This window comes from Acomys minous, assembly GCF_964271855.1.
Source record: "Acomys minous genome assembly, chromosome: 13".
Lineage (NCBI taxonomy): Eukaryota > Metazoa > Chordata > Mammalia > Rodentia > Muridae > Acomys > Acomys minous.
This window is the reverse complement of record NC_140495.1, coordinates 63,605,497-63,628,892: the sequence shown is the minus strand read 5'-3', so window position 1 is coordinate 63,628,892 and position 23,396 is coordinate 63,605,497. Positions and strand designations below refer to the sequence as shown.

General features: G+C 46.5%; 1 protein-coding gene and 1 long non-coding RNA gene across 4 annotated transcripts in view; one reads left to right on the top strand and one right to left on the bottom strand.

Moving 5' to 3' along the window:
* The window catches only part of RUNX2 (RUNX family transcription factor 2), a 316,982-nt gene that overhangs the window by 48,524 nt on the left and 245,062 nt on the right, over positions 1-23,396 (bottom strand). The window lies entirely within an intron of this gene.
* LOC311581923 lies at positions 9,122-20,162 on the top strand. Its single transcript, XR_014773933.1, has 3 exons — positions 9,122-10,231; positions 11,378-11,452; positions 20,073-20,162. It is a non-coding gene; the product is annotated as an uncharacterized lncRNA (long non-coding RNA).

Sequence of the window (23,396 nt, the reverse complement as noted above, 5' to 3'; positions counted from 1 at the left end):
TCTCTAGCACTGGCCCGACTCATACGACCCGCCTCTATCATTTTCAGAACTATGTCTCTACCTATCCAGCCTATTTTCCACTTGCTTTTTCTGAAATAGATCTTGGTCTCTCTTGCAGTTAACTAGAACATCTCACGCCTGTTCCCAAGCACCCCTGTGTGTTCAACCCTCCCTGCTCCTGGCTGCTATGGCTGGCTTCTAACCCCAAGCCCGAGACGTTAAATATCTCCTCGATTAAACTGTATCTCATTAATCTCCTTGTTCCAACCTAGCTCCATTGGATCCGGGTTCCGGTTCCCAGAATAGACGGATGATCCTTCCCGGCCTGGTGGAAGCCACCTGGACAGATAAGAAAGCTCAGCCCCAAAGGGGCCCTGTGTACTCTCCTGGGTCTCTGGTGCTAAGAAAGGACCAAACCCTTGACCTCCTCTCAGCCCCTGTGTCCCACTGTGCTGATAGCTGGACATCCGCTGGAGGCGCTCCATCCTCCAGCATTAGGTAGGCCCCAGGCTCAGTGCTGCCTGCCCCCAGCATCCCACAGGAGTGCTTTCCATAGGAACCGGGAGTGAAAACATGAACCTAGTCCCACAGTTGGGGGAGAGAGGGCCATCATGTGCAGGGCATATGTTCAAAGTTGGCTGGCGATTATAGCGGCTCAAAACGTTGTGTTCTAGATTAGCTGCTTGGGGTTTCCTGAAGCCCGTGCTGAAATCAGAGATGCCGTGGGGGTGACATCTTCCTTATCTGTTAAATGATGTGATATGTGGAGTTACTCAGCAAGCAGCCCCCGAGAGACCACAGGGCAAGGAGCCCCGTCCAGGAATTCCACTCCCGGCCGCTAGCCAGATGTGCAGGTCGACATGCATCTCGAGGCTCCACATGTCTTTTCTCTGAGAGATGAGATCAGGCAGCTATTTCAAAGCTGAGCTTTTTTAAACAGAGAGGGATGACTACCTAATCCTTATCATGGTAGCAAGTCTGATCTTGGGGGGGAGCAGGGGGAGGGAGGGTCGTGAAAACAAGGCAACAGGGATTCCTAAAAGGACGATATGGGTAGTCAGAGTCACCGCTGCACAAGCCAAGTAGCCCAAGACCGTTGTCCCCAGGAAAACGTCAGGAAAGCGCAAGCAGCAAGAATAACCTGGTTAAGAACTAAAGATGCCTGGGAGATGAGGTGCCATGGAGGTTGGGGAACAGGGAACCAGTTAAGCTCCTAGAAGGCCAGCCCTCTGCAAAAGGTCACAGTGGGGCGCACCTCAATGCTTAATTAAATCTCAGATGCCATCAGGAACTCGGACTTGGATAGGACTGGGATTTACAGTGAAAGCTTACTAACCCTGACGCCCACGTGTGCTCTCCCATTCTGCCCTTACCTTACTGAAGGGGGCTTTGGAATATTGTATAGCCAGTATGCACCCCAGGAGCCACGACTGTGAAATGATTGCCAGGGAGGTAAGAGGAGGGGGGGGAGCAGATTGGCAACCTGCACCCCTCCATCCAGCCTAAGGGGTGTTCTGTGAGTAGAGAGATGATCAGAGTAGGAGATTCTAACATCAGAACTAATAAAGGAAATTCTTCAGACTGCTCCTATGGGTACATTCATAATACTGCCTCAGGGGCCGCAGGAGGGAGGGCAGACGGGCGAAAGGATTGTTTTGAGAAGTCCTGAAGCTGACTCTTTCTCAACCTCAACCTCTAAAATACCCTTCTGACCCCAAAGCAGTACAGGAAGAAGATGTCAAGTTATGCTCAGCTGGGAGCCAGGTGCAGCTGGCACCTCTTCGTGGATCAAACTGGTTCTAAGAGTGACTCACCTCAATTATACCCTTGGGACATCGTTCATGGATATCATCTGTCCCCTGAGACTTCTAAACAACACGGGAGTCATGGCAAAACACACACACACACACACACACACACACACACACACACGCAAGACCTCTGACAATCAGGCCATTGTTCACTGCAGAAAAAAACCAGGCACACCCTTTATCTAAGATAAAAAGGGAATGCACGAAGCCACCTTGCCCAACCTGAAAAGCAACCGCTGGGTTACGACGCTCTCTGGGATCTGTTTGCAGCCGGACACCTCCTAGAAGCCATTCAACATGCTCGTTCGGCCAACGCTTCTTTAAAAGATAAGGGGTTCCTGCCACCTGTCCCCGGGTCCCCTTTAGTGGCACTTTCCAATCCATGTCATCTTTTAAGGGGCTCAGCACCTAGCTAATTAAGCATCTCTTTCTTACAAGACATGCTCTCAAAGTTTAGTTCTCCTTTTCACCAGGGAATAAAAACTTTAGAAATAAGATGCTAATTTCAGCTCTCAGAGAGGGGCCAAGACGAGGTGGCGTATGCAGTGTTCAATCTTCATGGCAAAGCGAGAAGTTCAGCAGCTTGGGAGTTTTCCCACCATCTTGCCCTTCATTCCCGCACAGGGCAGATGCATTCTGTCTCTGTGGGACAAATGTTACACTCTGGCTCTGTGGCCTCACTGTGGGCATCTTATTCTAAACACCCCCACCCCAAGATGCCTTTCAAAAGCTGGGAGATTGCCCAGAACATGATTGCTGTGCAAGCATCCACAACATACACATCAGAAGGCATGGCAGCTTGCTCCTACAATCCCATTAGAAGGGAGAGAGACGCTGGAAGGTCTCTAGGGTTTGCTGGCCAGTCAGTATACCCGATCAACGAACTGCAAGAACAGGGAGAGACCCTGTCTCAAAAAATAAAGTGGAGAGCGGCTGAAGAGGTCACCCAACAGAAACACACACAGCACAGAGAGAAGGTAAGGGGAGAGGGGCTGTCTTTCTACAGAAAGCTACTGATCTGGGAAGGCTTAGCCTGACACATAGTCTAAGGCCAAGCTTAGGATATATGCAACCTTGTTGAGCCAGGAGCAGAGACCTGGTGCTTGAGAGCTATGAGATCCTCTCTCCAACCTATTTCCTATCCGAGCCCCTGGTGGTGCTGAGACACCTTCTTACGTGTATTGGAGGGAGATCTTGTCTCCAAGGCCCCTCCTCACTGTTGCTTGTCTCCACTGATTTCAGGAGTTACCAACCAACAGACGCCTCATATAAAAACCCAGCTGAGGGCTAGAAGGTAGCTCAGTGGGCAATGTGCTTGCTGCCTAACCCTGATGACCTGTGTTCAGATCCCCAGAGCCCACGCAAAAATGCAGGTGCAGTGACGCAAATACCACAAGATGAGGCACAGAGGCAGAAGAGTCATTGAAACCTTGCGAGCTGCCTTGCCTGCTGCATACCATACATAGCAGTAAACAATAAAATATCCTGTCTCTGACAAGGCTCTTCTGTGATCTCCGTTCTGTGGGATGTGCGCACCCACATCCATCACACACACACACACACACACACACACACACACACACACACACACACGTTGTCATCCCAAGTGGAAAGTATTCTTGTATTGATTTTGCATATTCAAGTTACTCATGGAAAATATGTATGAGTGTGTGTGTGTGTGTGTGTGTGTGTGTGTGTGTGTGTGTGTGTGTGTTATTCATGGAGAGAGACACACAGAGACAGACAGACAAAGAGAGAGAAACAGAGGGAAAAACCAAAGAGCTGGGCAGAGACACTGGTGGAGGGAGAACGGGAGATTTTCACAGACTACCTAGTCTAGACATCTTCTTTTAATTTTTTCAATAATTGTATGTTTGTCTGGGTGTTTTCTGTGTATTTGAGCCAGGCTTTGTAATGACTTTAATAGAAAATTGTTCACCTGAAATTTCAACTGTATGGCCTGAGGCTATTTAAAATATTTTTAACTCAAGTTCCGTCCCCTTTGTTGTAATTTGTGCTTACTTTTTCCGTATTGAATCCTTGTTTCTGATTCATGGATCTCAGCTTAAACCATCTGTTCTCCTCCCTTTCTTTCCCTTTACTCTAGAATTTCTACAGTCCCTAAATTGGACTCTTAAGCAGTAAAATGTCAAATGTCTTTCTTTTCTAATTTCAAAGTCCATTTTCAACTAGCCAGTCTGCATGACCCATCACAGGAATGTCAGACAAGAACACAGAGCATGTCAGTGAGGCAAGGTCGCCTAGATCTTTCCATGGGTCTCGTCTGGGTCCGAGGACTGCTCTCTGGTGTCCTTGCAGCTTATAGAGAGAAGTCGGATTGAGATGAGCAGCCACTGGGGCAGCTTCCAGGCCCTGGGCCTAGGCCTCCGTCTCTTTTCTAGGATGTTTTAACTGCAAAGCCACGTGACAAATTTAACCATTCCTTCTACTCCCCTGGTCTTATATTACCTTTGACGCTCAACATCAGTTTCTTTATCTGTTAGCTGGAAATATGAACTTCCTTTTGAGCATGTAGATCAGTCTTTAGAATAAAACAGATATTTATTTTGTTTGCTTAGTCAGTTTTGAAATATGTGTGTGTGTGTGTGTGTGCGTGCATCCATATATGTATGTATGTATGTGAATATTATATGTGGATGTATATTTGTATATGTATTTATACTTGTGTACTTGTATAAGACATGTTTGTGTGTGTGATGTATGTGTGTATCTATGTGTTTATGTGTATGTGTGTATATTTATATATAAATAAGATAAATTATAAACTATATACATGTAATTATATATTATAAGCAATATATATATAAGAAGATAAATTATAAAATGATATATATGTATATATATATTATTTCTTAAGATGTAAGTTAAGATTATATTATTTGAAATTTTTCCTATTCTCAAAGACAGATGCTATAATTCCCATTAGCAATACTCAAAAAAATGGTGTTATAAGGACCTCTGAAAGCCAACTCTCAAAACAAGAGCACTAGTAAGAATGCCAATATTTTAGTCAAAAATCTGTAAATTAATTTTTAAATAAAGTATAGATGTTACTGTTATTTTTTGCATGTATGGAAGCAAGACAGAATCTTGACAGGAATTGCTTTGAATCTGCAGAGTTTGGGGAGAACTGCCGCCTTCACACACTGAGCTTTCCAGTCCATGAACATGGGCTGTCTTCCGGCTGTTTTGGGTCATCTGTAATCTTCTTCAACAATATGTTGTACTTTCCAGTGTACAAGCCTTACACTCTCCATTTAAAATGTGCTCTGAAGAGCTTTCTCCTGTTTAACTCTGTGTGGATAGAGTTGCTCTCGTAATTTATTCGTAAAATGTATCTATTTTATGTGGAAAGTCAGAGGACAACTTGCAGGAATAAAGTCTTTTTTCTTCTCCGACGTGGGTTCTGGGGATCAAACGCCAGGTGATCAGGCTTGGTGACCAGCAGCCTTGACTCACAGAGCCATCTCACTGACTGACTCCCATCCTATTTTAATTTTGATCCCTCATGGCTAGTGTATAGAAATTTTAATTTTACATGCCAGCTTTGTAGACGGCAGCTTTGATGAACTAGGTTATCCGCCTTAGGTATTTTTTTCTGGGCGTTCTTTAGAGTTTGCCTTCTACAGATTCGTGTCATCTAGGGACAGACGGGCTCCAGCCTTTGCATCTGGCTACTTCACATCTTCCACTCTGTTTCCGTGGGCAGAAGAATATTCAGCACCTGAGGCTCAGGCATTCTTGTCTCAGCATTTGCTTTAGGAGGAAACCTTTCTGCCATTCACCCTGGTTTCATGTTAGCTCTGAGGTCTTCACACACAGGGCAGCCACTGACACCTCCTCAGGATGGGAAGCCTGGAATCGCTGCATGACCTACAAATTCCATGCTTACTTTTTTTTTTAAATCCAAGATAACTGGAAATATGTATACACAAAAATATTCATGGAAGTAGTATTTATTGTAGCCCCAAATTGGAAGCATCTCAAATATCTACGAACTGATTTAAAAAAAAAAAAAAAGCAGAATGTGGCTTATCCATTCAGTGTAACTTGCTGTGGAAGTTTTGGTTTCTTTAAAAAAAAAAAAACTCAGTTATGTTATGTAAACATGCCTTTGCTTTAATCCCAGGTGTGGGATATGGAGGCTGCTCCAGTTTGTCCACAGCTGATAACAGCCCGGTGAGAATATGTGTGATCTTTGTCAACAGAAAATTGCCTCGTGCGGAGGTGTGGTCTTTGCCATTCGGAAAACTATGAGAGCCCAGAGAGAGAGAGAGGAAGGAGGGCGGCTGCTGTGTTTGCTGTTGCTGGCGGAATTTCCTGACAATGGAGACTGGTTGCGGGGAGACTGCCCCCAAAGAACTGGAAAAGCCTAAACGGCAGGACATAGCCAAAGATGTCCTCTCTACTAACCTTCTTCCTCTCGCACCTGGTATTGGGGTGTTGGAAGGGATTAGGGTAGAGGACGAAGAAAGAGATACAAGGAACCCCAAATAAGACAGAGTCAAAGAGTAGCACCTACAATAACCCAGCCTCAAAAGGAAGAAGGGCTGATCGCTGCTACAACAGGGGCAGTTTGCAAACTCCATATCGCATGAAAGTACTTGTGTGAAATGCCCAAAGTAAACAACCCCACACATGTAGAAATTAGGTTCGTGTTTATGAGGAAATGGAAAGCAGAGGACACCCAGGTCAATAGATACTGGATTTCTCTTTAGAAGCCCAAAATTGTTCTGAAATTAGCAGTGATGACTGTGGAACGTGATTCTGTAAAAGCCAGTGGGCCATATACTTTCAAGGGTAAGTGGCATGATATGAAAAGCTTATCTCTGCTACTTATTTTAATGAAATTTATTTCTGCTTTAAGGTGTGTGTGTGTGTGTGTGTGTGTGTGTGTGTGTGTGTGTGTGTGTTGATGTGCAGGCACCTGGAGAGGTCAGAAGAGGGCATCAGATCACCTGCAATTAGAGTTATAGGCAGTTAATAATTTCTTGGCTTGCATGCTGGGAACTGAACTCAGGTCCTCTGCAAGAGCAGCAAGCACTTTCAGTGGCTGAGCCATCTCTCCAGCTCCCTGTGTTTGTGTATTTAAGTATGTTAGCTGCATGATGCAAATTTAAGGCTGTATTTTGCTTTCATCCAGCATTTTTTCCTATTCTTCAGTGACTTGTTTGACCTGTGGGCTATTTAGAAAGATACTGTTTAGTGTCGGAGAAATACTTCGTGCTATTTAAGTCCTTTTGAGATTATCAGCATTGCTGTGAATTTGAGGGCAGCCTGGTCTACAAAGCAAGGACAGCCAGTGCTACACAGAGAAACCCATTCTTGAAAAACTAAACAAATTTTATCAGTGTTGTGTTTTATGAGTCTAGCACATAGCTTGTCCTGGGTAACACATTCTACATACCTGAAAAGAATGTGTGCCCTGTGAGGGCAGTGGGAGCAAATGCACCAAAAGATGTGAGTTGGCCAAGTGGGTTGATGCTGTTGGTCAGTACATTCTTCCCTGCTGTCTATTCACCTTCCCAATTTATTGATTAAGGTACCATGGTCTCTAAGTATGACTGTTGAGTCATCCATGTCTCCCTTCACTTCTGTGAACTTTTGCTTCTTACAGTTTAGGAGTCTGTCCTTGGGTGTTTTAAAGTTTAAAGTGTCATGACTTTATCTCTACAATGGATCTCCCAAATGATATTGTAAATTGTCCCCGTTGTTTTCAGTTTATAATCCCAATGTCTATTTGGTCTGAAATCAGTAGGCACAACTTCCTTAACATTCCTTTTTTGTAGGATAATAACCAGTTTTATTGTTTCAGTTCTCTAAAAATCTATTTTTCAGTGTGTGCAAAATAACACACACCAGGGTCCAGCTTTTGATGGGGGATGGCAGTTTCCACACCTTGGACACATCAATTTACCTTCATCCTCGGTACAGAGATGCTGGGCTTACATCTGCCAGGGTTTTTCTTTTCTGTCATTACTTCCTCCTTTGTTGCCTTCTTTTGTATCAGCTAGATATTTTGTAGTGTGCCCCTCTAACATTTTTATTGGCCTTTAAGACACTTTCAAAATTATTGTCTCATTTGTTATCCTACCTTGTTTATTGAGATGGTCCTTCACTGACTTGGTGCTCCCCAAATGGGCTAGGCCGACTGGCCAGCCCTGTCCCTGCCTCCCCAGCTCTGGGATTACTACAAGCAGTCACCACTGAGGTTCTAGGGATCAAACTCTGATCCTCCTGTTTGGGCAGCAAACACTTGACTGTGGAGCTGTTCCCTCTCCCCCACCCCATTCCATAGACTGAGACTTGGTTTATCACCTTCCTCTCCGGGCCAATCCTAATAAAATGCCCAACAACGTTGAAAGTTCGCTCCAAAATAGCTCTACCCCGTGCCCTCTTCTCTGTTCCTTTACATAAACACATATAGGACATTTTTATAGTGCATATACATTACATTTTTATGCTCTATATGCAGCTTTAAATGTCTTATATATACAAATATAAAATCCTTACATAAGCCCAGAACTTCAGCTTTATAAATATTGTTTTATGCAATTATCTGACATGAGAATAAAAAGGAGAAAACACAATACAGTATCTATATTTATCTGTGTAGTTACCTTTTCCAGTGGATTTTTTTTAAAAATTTCTTCTTATGGATTCAAGTCTCTCTCTGGTGCCCTTTTCTTTCAGCCTAAAGGTCTTCCTTTGACATTTCATGTAAAGCAGATCTGCTAGCAGTGAACTCTCTCATTTGCTTATTCAGGAAAACATTTAATTCAGCTTCATGTTTGAAAGAGAGCTCATTCATTGAACATGAAACAATACACTCAGTGTGGGTTTTATTCCTAATACTTTTACTGTGTCATAAGTTGTTCAATTTCCAGTGTCTCTGGTGGAAATCTGTCTGTAGTCACATGGTTCTCACATATAAGAAGCGTTCTACTCTTGCAGTTTCCTCGTTCTTATGTCGGGACATAGGTCGCTCTTTTCTTGTACGCCTTGTTTGCTGAGTCGCTGGGATTGCTGCTGTTGTCTGAAGATTTTAATTTTTAATTATGGGGTTGGTGTAATTTGTGCACTACAGGGGGCCTGCCCAGGCCAGAGGTATGGGGTCTCTCTCAACCAGAGTTACAGGCAATAGAGAGCTGCCCAACATGGGTGCTGGCACCCAAGCGTGGGGCCCCCACAAGAACAACGCGTATTCTTTAGCATGGAGTGCCCTCTCCAGCCCCCCGCCCCTGCCCCCCCCTCGTTGTTGTTTTATTTTGATTTTATTTTGAGGCCAGGTAGCCCGGGCTTGAACATGCTATGATTCTAATAATGACCCTGAGCTCCTGACTCTCACGTCTCCATCTCCAAAGTACTTGGATTTTAGATATGTGCCACACCACCGCGGCCAGCTGTTTTGAATACTTAAGCCAACCGTGTAATTTGGGCATCTTACAAGCATCACTTCCTTAAGTAGTCTGCTCACTTCCTCTCCCTCGCCTCCGCCCCCGAGACTCCCGCTCACTCACTGTGCCTTAGGACACCTCCCGGTGGCCCACAACTGTCTGGGGCTATGTTATGTTTTTATTTTTGCCATTGAATTTCCTGTCTCTTCCCTGGCTTTATTATCCCTCCTGCTCCCTCCCATGTCACTCGCCGTGTTTGCAGGGTCCTCCTGCGGCTGTTTCAAGTCCACTGCTGAGGCACTCTAGCAAATTTTTCATTTCCCTTATTGCGCTTTTCAACTCCACAGCTTCAGTCGGCTTCGCTGACACTCTCCATTTGATGTGTCATCACCACGCCGGCCTCTGATTCTTTAAACATGGATTCCCTTAGCTCTTCGAACATGTTTATTATATCTGCTTTGAAGTCTTTGTCGGCTAAGTCCCAAATCTGGATTTCCTCAAAGACAGCTTGTTTGGCCTGCTTTCTTTCTTTTCTTTTCTTTTCTTTTTTTTTTCTTTTTCTATTTTTTTTCTTTCTGAGTATGAATCATGCTTTTCTGCTTCTTTGCATGACATTTAATTTTTTGTTGTTGTTGAAAACTGAACATATCAGTTAATATGTTAGAGCAAAGCTGGAGTCTGCCGCTCCACCCCGCCCCCCAAAAGGCTGCTGGTGGTTTGGTCCAGAGTTGATTACCAAGTCCCTTTGTTGGCTAACCCTTCGGTCAGAGCCCATCTCCCCACACTGTTCAGTGGCTGATATATCTGTTCTTTTGTTTTTAATCTTTTTTTTTAAGATTTTACTTTATTTTGTAATTACCTGAATATAACTGTGTCTTCTGTGTGTGCACAGGAGTGTAGGTGCCTGAGGAGGTCAGAAGAGAACACTGTGTCCTCAGGTCACCGTGAGTCACTCAACTAAGTCAGTTACTGGAAAGCAGACCCAGGTCCTCCTCGACAGCGGTACGTGTCCACCATCTCTCCAGCGCTTTGGGATTCGTTGCTGTTGTTGTTTGGTTGGCTGGTTGGTTGGTTGGTTGCCTTTTCAAGACAGGGTTTCTCTGTGTAGCCTTGGCTGTCGTAAACTCCCTTTAGAGACCAACGTGACCTCAAACTCACAGCCATCTGCCTGCCTCTGTCTCCCTCAGTGCTAGGATTAAAGGCTTGCTCCACCAAGCCCAGTTTTTTTTAAGCCTAGCTTCTGATACCACATATTTACTCAAAGCTACTTGGCTAGCTAGTGCCCTCTCTGGTGCTCCTGAGTGTGTACACCCTTCCAAAACCACAGGGGTGCTACAGGAGGCCACTGAGTCTGTCTCATTTCCTGTTTGCTGCTGGTAAGTTTCTTTTCTGCTGCTTTCTGTGCTGTATAGTTTGGGGTGTTTGTTACTTTGTTTTTGTCCATTAGACACAAGCTAGAGTCACCTGGGAAAAAGGAATGGAAATCAACTCAATGGGGTGGGGTCACTTTCCTGATTAATGATTGATGTGGGAGGGACCCGCCCCCCGCCCCCGCCCCCGCCCCCTGTGGGTGGAGCCATCACTGTGCAGGTGGTCCTGAGCTGTCTCAGAAAGCAAGCTGAGCAAGTCACTGGGAAGAAGCCAGGAAGCAACAACAATTCCTCCATGGCTTCTGCCTGAGTCCCTTCCTGAGCTTCTTCCCTGCCTCCCTCAGTGATGGACATGGACAGGGAGGGCGAATTAACCCTTTCCTCCCCGAGCTCCCTTTGCTCATCGTGTTTGCCACTGAAGCAGAGAAGCAGACCAAAATGCTTGCTGAAACAGGATTTCCAAATGGCTGCACTATGGGTCTTTCCTACACATTTGCTCCCGAGATCATTCTGCCTCGGTCAGGGGATGGGGGTGTGGGGGGGTGAAGGGTGCAGGTGTGGGGGGGGGGTTCTGCACTCCCTCCAGCAAGCAAGCCTTCATGGCTTGCTCTGCTCTGTCTGCCATGAAGGACTGTGTATGTGTGGATGGAGCTCAATTTGTAATATGTCTTTAGTGGTTACTCGGTCCTGAAGTTGTGCATAATAACATGGCCAGATTGAGCAGCCCTAATTGGGGGTGTGGGGGTGACTGACAGGCTTTCCGTTTCCTCCATTCCAGATCTTCGATCAGTTCTAGTCTGTCTCTACTGTAACGCGCATTATCCTAGAAGGTGGGACCGTGGCCAACGTGATGGTAAGAGACCAGATTTCGGAGAAATGTAAGCGCTTGCCTAGCTGAAGTCATGACTCAATGTTTCTCAGAGCAAAGCGAGTGCCGTGGGGCCACTAACCCACATCTGAGGACTCCTAAGGCGTCGGGGCTCTACAGAGGCCAACTTAAAGCATCTGTATATGCTGACAAGTGAAGGTAGAAATAGATGCTGTTCCCTAGATAGTCGAGACTGCTGCTCTATCTTCATGATATAGACTTAGGTGTTACGGTATGTAACCTACGCTCCAAGTACCAAGCAGTGTGCTCCTGTGTTTTTTTTAACTGTGTATGAGCATATGTATGCACATGTGTATGTGCAAGTGTGCTCGTGTGTGTGTGTGTGTGTGTGTGTGTGTGTGTGTGTGTGTAGACCAAGGGACAACTATTGGTCTTCCTCTATCACTCTCCACTTTGTTTTTTGAAGCAAGGTCTCTCACTGAAATTTGAGCCCACCATTTTGGCTAGGCTGGCTGAACAGTGAGGCCTGGGGCGCTGGCTGTCTCTACCCTTCTAGTGCTGGGATCACTGCAAGCTTCTGTGGTGAAATCAGCTCCTCGTGCTGCGAGACAAATACTTTACTCATGGAACCCTCTCTCTGACCCTGTACTTCCAATTTAAACCTCACAGTAACCCTGGGAAAGAAAAGGGGCATCCAGTCATACTCCCTCCATGACTATAGAAGCTAGACACAACGGCAGCTCAGTTTTTAAAAGTAATGGCAGGATGCAAAGACAGACTCAAAAGCTCACCGTTAGACCCAGCCCCAATGCTCCCCTTCAGTTCAAATGACACCCCAATACAAAATAAAGTGGGAATATGGAAGGAGCCCTGAGCAGCGGGGGGAGGGGGGAGCGGCATTATGAAAGATTTGGATGTAAACCGACAGAGAACACTAAGATGGGAGATGACTTGGTTTATAAAATAGCAAAGATCGCAACTTTACATAGGTAACATGATATTAACATTTCCTGAGTGCTAAATCCCTCTCACCACCCCACAGGGAGAAAAAGGCAATACAAGACAGTAAGAAGTGCCTTTCCACTTCGTCAAGCTTGTTTCTTGTGCAGATGCCCGAGATAGTAAAGTTTGCTAAGGCTGCTTCAATGACCTGCTTTAAGTTGCCCTACAGGGTGGCTGCTTACACAAGGCTAGAAGAGACTCCGAAGAGTGGCCTGCAGGGCCCCCGTCTAATCCCACCTGCATCTGAGCCTCACAGGCTCCTCACGGCCCATCCCTCCACACCACCTTTTGGTCCAAGTGACCCGTTAAAGCCAGGTTCCTGTGGTAGGGCAAAGCCTGTGTTTAGAAGAAGTTAGCGAGTGCAATGCGGGCTTGAAGTCACGGGTATGTGAAAACCCCTCGTGGCTCCGAATATCTCCCTAACAAACCGCTACAGAAATCTCCCACTCAGCTTAACACTTTGAGGTGAGGCACAGCCTCCTGAAAGTGTCTGAGAGGACCGCCTTGCCTTGGCCACATCTCCTTACACGGGTGTGTTTATCACTTGGAGGAGGTATCCTCCAAGAGGAAGCTACTGTGGGAAGTACAAGCCCAGCCCAAGGGCAGTTTACTATTCACAGCTTCTAGGTAAAAGTGTGGCTTTGAAGGTGGGAAGAATTGATGGTTACAAGGAGAGAAAACGCTGGTCAGAGGGAGGCTAGTTCACATCCAGAGAAGATAGACCAGCCGCCTAAGACCTGGGTCAGTCTTCAACCCAGCCTTCACTCAGGTCACCCATAATTTACCCACCGGGTCAAGAGCTCTATGCGGCAACCTAAATCCTACACGACCATGATTCCCCCAGCCAGCTGGAACCAGAAGCAGATGTTTCTGCGTTCATTTTTCCCCCCTTTAAATATTAACTTCATTTTGCTCAAGATTTCATTAAAAGCCACTTCCAGCACTGATACGTGCAACGTGAAATCCTGCAGATGAATTGGTCTGTGGATGGTGACAACACTCTTGCCACACTCCATGGATCAAATTGCTCTTTCTCCACTAGACTCAGCCAGAACAGAAAGGCAAACGCTAAGCAAACCGCTATGAGACCAATAGCTAGAGAGTGTTGGTTTGGCTATTTTTTTTTATTCCTTATATAGAGTCCCAAAAGGGACTGACAGGCAGATTAGACAAATCACTTTTCATAATCCTACGGACTGCTGCATGACGGATCCAGAGGATCAATCAAAGGCCGAGGCTGAGCGAAATATGAATTGAATTTCTTAATGGAGAGACATGAACTCTCCGTCCTTAGATCTCTGGCTGCAGACATCTCTAAAGCAATGAAAACCTGAGCTACCCAGTTTATAATATTCTGAGAGATATATCACCAAAGTGACATAACTCATCATGGCCTCAGTTTGTGTTTAAGAGAGCTGGGTTTCCGATGTGGTCAAAGGAAAGTCAGGGGCTGCTAGCAGAGAATTTAAAGGTTGTCCGTAAAACCCAAAGTCCTATGTGTCTGAGGTCATTTAAAGATCCCATGATCCTTTTCACCAGTGCCTGGAGGCCTGTCTGAGTTGCAACCGAACAGTAAGGGCTTGGTAGTTGTTATTAGTCTGTAGCATGGCAGTGAAGTGAAATATTTTGCCTTCTATGTGAGGCCTACTAAGACGAACCCCAAAAGAACTAGATTAGACGTGACTGAGAGGTAACACAGAAACTGGAAATCAGCCTACAGTCTGTCTTTCTGTGCAGATCAAAATCACATTCTGAAGCCATGCCTGTGACACTAGTTGTTAGGAATAAAGGATAAGAAGAAAATGGATACTTGTTGAGGTGGAGATGGTTCTCCTTGCCCTTTGAAAAACAGGCTCTGTGTGATAAGGTCTCCCCCAAAGTCACCACAGCAATGCTTCCCAGAGAGGAAAGGCTAGAGAACGCAGCTGTAGCCTTTCTACTGTGAGGTCATCTGTCCTAATGGAGCTGAAAGCTTTTTTTTTTTTAATCATTACTATCTGACTTGTCCACAAGCTGCTGGTAACGCAGAGGTGTGAAGGAGGGCCAGGCCGGAAGGCGGGAAGCCCAAGTTTGAGAGATCAGGAAATGCATGAGGGGAGGGAAGCCAATGGGAGAAGATTAGCGATGTCCAGCTTTCCCAAGAATTCATGCACCTTCCAACACACACACACACACACACACACACACACACACACACACGCGCGCGCGCGTGTATACACAGTAAATAAATGTAATAGAAATTTAAATATGGATTTCAACAAATAACTAATAGGATATTTTTAAATGTGTATTTATATGTGTATGTGTGTGTGCATGTCTGTGTATGTAAGAGTGAACATAAGTGTGCATGGCCATGCATGTGAGGCATGTGGAGGCTGGAGAAAAAAACCTCAGGTCCCGCAATTTACCGAGTCCTCTTGCTCTTGACTGGCGTGGCCAGTGAAACCCAGCGATTCTTCAGTCTCTGCCTCCTTCACTCTGGTGTTACCAACTCAAGACCACGCCCAGCAGCTATGGAGTGACCTCAGGCTCTCCCACTGGCAAAGGCCACACTCCACACACTGAGCCATGACTCTGGCCCCAAGGATTTTGGGGAGCTATTAACAGAGATTATCTCAACAAAATAAACCTTCTCAACAAAAAGTGGTGCCCTCCAGAACCCTGCGCTTCCTCCAAATCCTCTGTGTCACTTCCATAGCCATCCTGGAAATGGTCTAGCCTCGCCCCCTCCCCGGGGAGGGGGAGGGGGCGAGGCTAGACTGCAACAGGCAGTTTGGGGGTGATATAAGCTTCTTAACTGTCACTCAAAAGAAAACAGACCAAACATGCTATGTATTCTGGACTGCAGGCGGTCCAGATTAAAGCCACATGCCAAGATGACTCGCATGTTACCAGGCTTTGCCCTGAATCCTGAACCAGGCCCCAGCTCCTCCCGCCAAAGGCATCTCCTGCTGGGCCCTGGATGGCATTCCTGGTAGCTGGGAGAAGGCAGATTTTTCCCTCCAGTTTGGAGATCCCCTGAGATTAACAGCAATTACGCAGTAAATCTTGAGGCTCTATCTCCCCTCCAACACAGCGTGCTGTAGCATACTACGTTACAAGATGCATAATTAGAGCACATTCAACTGACAGATTAATGGGGGCGTAGCTCAGGCCAGATAGCAGTAAATTAGGCAGCAACCTCGGGCATTACACGGGCACTAAATTATTGCGCATCCTTTGCCGTGTGCTGACTGCTCCTTGCAGTGTCTGAAACGTCTCTGCTTTATGAAGTGTTTGTTTAAGGAACCCCAGCCTGGATGCTTTGGGGCCAGCATTCAACACTCCACTGCCCAGCTTCAGGACCACCTGCCTGACGCACAGACTATATTCTCCAAGCCTATTGTGAGGCAACTGGTTAAATGAATAGTTAAGGTCAACGATGCTATAGACAAGTTGGAAATATGTTTTATAATTAGATTAAAGGGCGCTGGAGGGACGATGGTCCAGTGGTTAAGAGTACTTGCTGTGCAATCGGGGGAAGCAGAGTTCAGACCCCAGCACATATGGAACAAACCAGGCACCCTGTAAACACATCTAAGTTCGACTTCATGGGAGTTGGGGCCTTCTTCTAGCCTCTACTTGTGTATACATGCATGTTTATACACTTGCACACTTCTACACCTGTACACACCCGTGTGTGGTGTGTGTGTGCATATGAACATAAATTAGCTAACTAGTACTTGAGTTTTATGAAAATCTACTGCCGGATTCTCTCTCTCTCTCTCTCTCTCTCTCTCTCTCTCTCTCTCTCTCTCTCTCTCTCTCTCTCTCTCTCTCCAGAGTGAAACAAGGTCTCACCCTGTAGCCCAGGCTGACCTGGAACTCAAAACACTATGTTATCCAGCATGGCCTGGAACTCACAGTGATCCTTCTGCCTCAGCCTCTCCAGTGCTGGGATTACAGGCATATGTCACAGTGCCTGGCCCCTTGCTAGAAGCCAGGATAAATTCTAGGGTACCCCCATAGATAAAACATACCTGAGCAATTAACATATTCTCCCACGAAACAACACCGCTCACCAAGGTATACATAACTTTAAGCTAATCCACACAGGATGTGGGGGCTAGACAGATACAGATGACATCCCAGGCTTTGACTGACAGAGCCTCAGCTTCCCGGCTTCCCTGCACACTGCTCCCTGAACTCACTAACCCGAGAACACACTTCCAACATGCTTGTCCCACCTTCCCTTACAGGTGCCCTTCTCAGAGTTTTTCTCTTTAATTTTACCTCTTGCCTGAATACTACATGTCTTTTTAAAAATTAAATTTTATTTTTAAGTACCTACATAGAATTACACATATACGTTTAAATGTGTGTAACCATGTGTGTCTGTGTTGGGTATGTACATACGAGTGCAGGTGACCATGGAGTCCAGAAAAGAGGACCAGATTCCAGGCTGCAAGAGATGCAGGCAGTTGTGGACAGCCTGACATGGTTCCTGGAACTCAAAGCCCAGGACTCTTTACCCCTGAGCCATCCTTCCAGACCCAGATGCCTGCAACTTGGAGGCTGTCTTTCAAGCCCAACTCCTCTGTAGGCACGAGCTTTCTCCTTGCCTTTGTCTCCAGCCTTTCTCCAAATCTCTCAGCGGTTTGTTTGCAGACGCCCTAAAAGAATATTTGTGAAGCGCAGCTTTAAGATGGCATCTCAGTCCCTCTCGATGTGTTCTGATGGGGCAGAGGCCATGCTGCCTGGCAGTGCGTGTGTTCTGTGTGTGAATAGATTATGTTGTACAGTGATGGGAAATGTCTGGTGAGTAAACTAAACAGCATAGCGGTGTCGCTGGCAATGCAATTAGCCAAGTCAGGCTCGCTTTCCTCAGAGAAACCATAGCTTCATCTTTCCACTCAAATTCCAGTGATGTTATGAGTGTCCCAGGCGACTTCTTTGTTTCTGAATTGTTGTTCACACGGGGCAGATGGGTGAGAATGTGGATGAGTGGGTTTTATCCACATATATGCACATAGGTGCATACACTGGGGATCTCTGTGTCAAGGGGGAAATGCTCACTCTGCTGCCTTCCAGAATTGTCTCTCCCTAGAGATCACCGCTTTGTTCTCCTAAAACTCTCCCTTGGGAGAAATGCCCCTGAAAAGATCTCAAAGAAGAGAAACTTGGGAGAGACACAGACCCCAGGCCGAAGCCTTCCAGTGAGCCCGAGATAAATCGGAGGGTGTCTTTAGCAGCCCCAAGGTGGAGAGTCTGAGAAGGGCAGTCGTAAAGGGAAGGTGGAAAGCGGCCCCAAAAGTGTGTTCTCCCTCCGCTGAGCTCAGAGAAGGGTAGGTCCGGAAGCTAAAGATCTAGCAGGCAAGTCCAGTGATGTCTCCCAAGGAAATTGCTTGGGATGATGGACAGTTTGGGCTGAGCGATGGCTCATTTGATAAAGAGCCTGCTGCCTGCTTGTGAAGACTTGAGTTATGATCCTGGGACCCATGTAAAAGCCAAGCATGGTGGCACACATCAGTAACCTCAGAACCAGGGATACAGAAATAGGCAGAGCTCTAGAGCTCATTGGCCACTCAGCCTAGCCAAAGAAGTTCCCGTTTCACTGACTGACCCTGTCGTAAAAAATAAAAATAAGGTGCAGAGGAGCAATTGAGAATGGCTCCCAAAGTTAACCTCTAGCCTACAAAACAGAGAGAGAGAGAGAGAGAGAGAGAGAGAGAGAGAGAGAGAGAGAGAGAGAGAGAGAGAGTCGTTATGAAGCATGACACGTGCAGGATTCATTCTGGGGCAAAACCAGAGAAGCACCTGCTGTGCCCCCACAGGATTTGGGGGTCCTTCCTTGACATGGGACCATCTTGAAGGCTCACTGCTGTCAAATGATGGAGAGGCTCCTACAAGCCTTCCCATCCAGTACTTTTGTGTCACAGCAACACGAAGGCTTGTGCAGAAAGCAACTAGTAACTTGGTTAGAAAAATCTTTCCTATGCTATTTCCAGACACTTAAGCCATTTACAAATTCCAGGACTGAGGTACAATAAAAAATAGAAGAGGTGGGAGGCGAGCCTGTGGGAAGAGATCGTATCCTAAACTCATCATTAAATTGCTGGGGAAGCGTGAGTGATGAAAAAGACCAGAAAATACGATGCTTTGGTGAATTGGGGTCTCATTAATGTTTAATTGGGTCTCCTGTGAGACATTTAAATCTATGGCCAGCCACGGTGGGTGAGAACTCTCCTCTAGTGGCCCCCAAATGACTTCACCCTGACTTTCGTTTCACTAGTGGAGGGAAGCCAGGACGTTTGCTAAAATATGTGAACGGGATGTGTGTTTATGTGTGTGTGTGTGTGTGTGTGTGTGTGTGTGTGTGTGTGTGTGTGTGTGTGTGTGCTGTTGTTGTTTTAAAGCCTGTATGTGTGAGGCAAGTCACCACAGAGAAAAGAACGGTCCAGGATGGCTTTTTGCATGTTGGTTACCAAGCCCTGGGCCCGCCACACTGGAAACCTAGCCACCTTGCTTGCTCCCTCAGGCCCTGCATTTCTTAATTTCCCTGAGCAGAGATCTGCTTTGTTGCTAGTTCCCTAAAGCCAAACTGTGTATGTGTATGTGTGTGTGGTGGTGGTGGGGGGGGTGTTCCAAACATGGAGTGCTAAGTGTTCTGTGGCCTCTGTACCCAAGCCTCTTCAAATTACAGTTGCTGATGCGATTTTGTCACTTTTTGTTTGTTTGTTTGTTTTTGTTTAAAACCCTCTCTAGCTGATGACAAGCGCGGAGTCTAGGTAGGTAGCAAAGCTGTTGGGTCTGGGTCTAGGAGACCAGGACTCAGTCTCAGGTGTGGGCTGTGAGGCTTAGCTCTGGGCTTCCTTGCTCTGTGGTCTTTGAAAAGTCATCAAATCACCCCCACAAAGACTTTCTTTCCCCATCTGCAGAGTGAGCTACCTGGCTTGTAGGGGGGGGCACAGCCTCCTGCAAGGCTCATGCTTTGCAGCACAATTAGAGTTACAGTAACTGTGCTGGGGAGCAAGAGCACGCCTTAGGTTTTCTGCCCAGGTCTCCTTCTCTTCCCTGACCACACTGGGTGGGGGTCCATTGTCTTCCTCTGTCAAGCTGTGTGTGTGTCTTAAGGTCTAGGACCGGAAATCTGTTGCCATTCCAGCACCTGACCCCACACTCTTCTTGCCCAATAGTACTCTCTATCCATGGTAGGCATCAGAAATGTTTATTGACTTAACCGACCTCAGGGTTTAGCTGTGTGCTAAGGAAGTAAATGAGTGGGGTAGTTTCTGGGGGGTTGGGGGTGTCAGAGTAGGCCTGCGAGCGTCTGTTCCAGTGAGACTAGGCATGTTTACTAGTGGTTTAGTGAGAAGCAGAGGGATGACTACTCTCGGGTATAAGTAAAGATTCCTCTAGTTACTGAAACTGCCCTAAGTGACGGTGGCACCTCACTGAAACATAAATCTCTATCGAGCAGGTGAAAGGGGGGGTGGGGCGCAAGATTTTAATTCTCAAAATGAATCAAATTTTGAAATTGATTTTCCAGAGATAAGTTTTCCAGAGAAGAAAATGAGTTACATGTTTCTTGTGTCTGTCCTTTCTGGCCTTGGTTTATCAATAGTATCAACCAACAACACAGCTTTTTTTTTTTTCACTTTAGGAAACAGCAAAAAACACCTGCTTGTCCTCAGAACAGCACCCTTTTCCAGTATGAAAAGCTGTGGAGTGTAGACAAGGACCTTTAAGGGGGACCCTGGGTATCCAATACTATACTGCAGAAACCTGAAAATAAAATCTAGAAAAAAATGGATGTTCTGATATTTACTTATTTGTTTATTTAAATAACGAAAAGAGGGAAAAAGCACCAAGTGTCTCACCCACCGTGTGTTTGTGGTGACTCACTTTGAGACTATCTGAGGGGAAAACCCACCTCCTTCCTATCTCTAGGAAATTCCCTTTTCGTGGGAGCGCGCACCCCAGATCCCACGCTCACAGGTCTAGGGACCCAGTGTCTGGGGAAGTTGTGTGTCTGTCTCCTCATTTTAGAAGCTACAAGCCCTTAGGCAAGCCAGGGCTTTCTCTCTAATCAGGGCGTATTTTTCAATCAGAGCAATTTTATGGAGGGGGCTTAAGCGACTTCCTACATCCCTGTTGCTGCCTTAATTTCTTTGCTTGCACAGAAACCCCTACAGGGGAGCTGTAAAGAAAACAGAATAAACAAAGGAGGAAGAAACCGCTTCTCCTCTCCTTCCTCCCTAAAGCCCCTCATAAACATCCCACCCTGTGTCACACAACGTATGGCCCGCGCTAAGCCTTGGCAGTATTTTGACACGATGCACAGGCCTTTTCTCCTCTCCTATTCCTTTGAGGTCCATCTTGCAGCACAGGACTCTGTTCCCCTGCCAACTTGGTGGGAGTGTTTAGTGACTGGGAGGCTGCGGCCCGCTCGCCCCAGAACTTCACACTTCATTTTTCCATATCCCTGAGAGCAGCAGCAAATATTTCACCAGCCTGGTTTGCTGGCTACCGCCATAAATCAGACTTAGGCCTCAAAAAAAATATCCAGGCCTGTCAAGGCCTTAAGCTTTATTTTCTGACTCGATCCAGTGGTAAATGAGAGCTTGTATTCTCCTTTAAAACTGTAAAGGGATTTTTAAAGGATTGTCGCTGGAAGTCGGCCAGCCATGGAAGATACAATGCAGAGCAGCGCGGAGCTGCTTAGGAGAGATTGGGAAAGGTCTGAAGCATGAAAAATGTCTTTCCTTAAAGGGCTCTCAGTGAAACGAGAAACAGGGCTTAAATTTCATAAAGGCTTGAAAGAATGGAGAAGGAGAGAGAGAGAGAGAGAGAGAGAGAGAGAGAGAGAGAGAGAGAGAGAGAGAGAGGAAGAGCGGGGGAGGACCTGGCTATAAATGAGAGAAGCCTTGGCAAATGAATGGGGACACTCTCGCAGAGCCATGACTTACATCTGTTGTCATGCCCCCCCCCCCCCCCCCCCGTGTGTGTGTACACAGATCCTCGGGCCGTTCATTAGTCAGTCCCTGCCATCATTACTGACTATATGACAGCAAGAACAAACAGACTGGACAGTTTTATGTGCTGTATATTAATTGCTTCATAATTTAAGCCGACAAACCAGGACAGTGAGGCAAGTCAGTTTGGAAAATCCCCTGCTTAAAATGCGAAGGGAGTTTGCAAGGTGCAGATCAGTCCCCAGTGTTTTTTTTTTTTCCATGCTGGTTAAGTAAGCAAATCTTCAGCTGCAAAGGCTGAAAGGCTCCTGGAAGCTGGGAGAGGCCAATGGGCTCTCGCAGGAGATGGGTACTGCACCAAAACACCACGATCCAAAGAGACGGTAAATGGCGCAAGGGAACCGCGCTAAGATGGGGTACAACGCATTCAAAACAGGCCACTGGGGTTTGAGGCTGTGCTGTGTTTCATTGGGGTCCGTGTGGGGATTTCAGCAAGGTGTAAGTAACTGAAGGCAAATATAATCTGTGCTCCACCTGCACCAAGTCATTGCAAAGCATTGCAGGCTGGGGGCCTCGGGGTGGTATAGGAAGTTAGGGGTGCAAGAAATAAGTACAAAAATTTGGAGCCTCTATGGTTACAAGGAGGATGCAAATCAAGATGAGAGGGACAAGGGACAGTAACAGGGCCTTTTAGAACATGTGATCTGACTGTATAGGGCATGAGGCAAGGGGACACTGGTGACATCACACAGCAATTAAACGTGTGGTGTTGAAAGGAAATGAATCCCACCGCCAGGGTGTTTGCAGGAGACTGTAGAAGATGCTTCCTGGCCGGGCTTTGCTGGGGTCCTGTGGATGCCGTGCGTCTCTCCCCCCATCTGAAGCCAGGTGGCTGCATCAAACCTTGGCTGTCCCCGCTCCCCGCGCCCCCCCCCCCCCGTGGGTGGACCACTGCTCTCCTGTTTCGTCTTCTCGAGGGGGACTCAAAAGACACTACCACTAGATGTCCTGGCCGGACATGGTTTGAGCAACGGTTCCACACATGCCCGGGGTCAGATCTGTTCCTAAAGCTCATTAAAGAGGCCCTTCTTCTCTGACGACAAGCTCGCAAGAGGGACAGGAAACCTGGTCGGCAGTGTGTGTCTGCTTTCCAGCCACGTTCCTCATCTCACACCCCCATCTCTCACTCAGGCATGTAGAAGAACCTCCTATTGGGCCTCCAAACTTGGTGAGGTTTCTCTAACCTCTGGTTTGTTTTTTTGTTTTGTTTTGTTTTGTTTTGTTTTTTTCCTCTGCCTAAAAATGTTATCTTTGCATGTCTGCAACCTTGGTCCCCTAGGCAAATAATAGGCCTCCATCTGTTCGTGTACGGTCCAAGTGACAGATCTCAAAACCCGGACTAATAGCCAAGGTGCTTATTTAACATACCCAAATGGGCAGGTTCTCCTAGCATCCCTCACTCCCTACCTGTTCCAGGGTACGGCTGGCGTACCCTACCCTCGACCCTAAACTTCTTCAGCTCAGCGGCTGGATTGCCTGTCTCCAAGTTAATCTTTCCTTTATAACCCAGCCATTTTGGATCCCCGGCCCTTTTGATCTACACTTCACCCTCTTGGCTGGTGTCTTGGTCCAGGCCATGGCTGTTGGTCAGTGATTCCTTTCCCCTCCCCCCTTCCCCCTCCTTCCCTCTCCTCTCATGGCTCAGGGTCAATCTCACTCTGGACTCTCCCAGACTCTCCCTGGCTCTGCCCATGCTTTCCCTTTTTACCTACAAAAAATTTCTCTCTTCCACCGTACCTAGGAGCAGTCATGTCCTTCCTTTGTATTTATTTAATTTTCATTCACCAAGAATGCTGAGATTCATTTTCAAGTGCTTTTTTTTTTAATTAAAAAAAAAAGGCTATTTCCTAATATGTAAAAATTCAAGTTACAGTGCTGATAAAGTTGTATGGAGACACGAGCACTTTATCAGTGTACACATGGAAGCATGCGTTCACACATAATGGCACAGG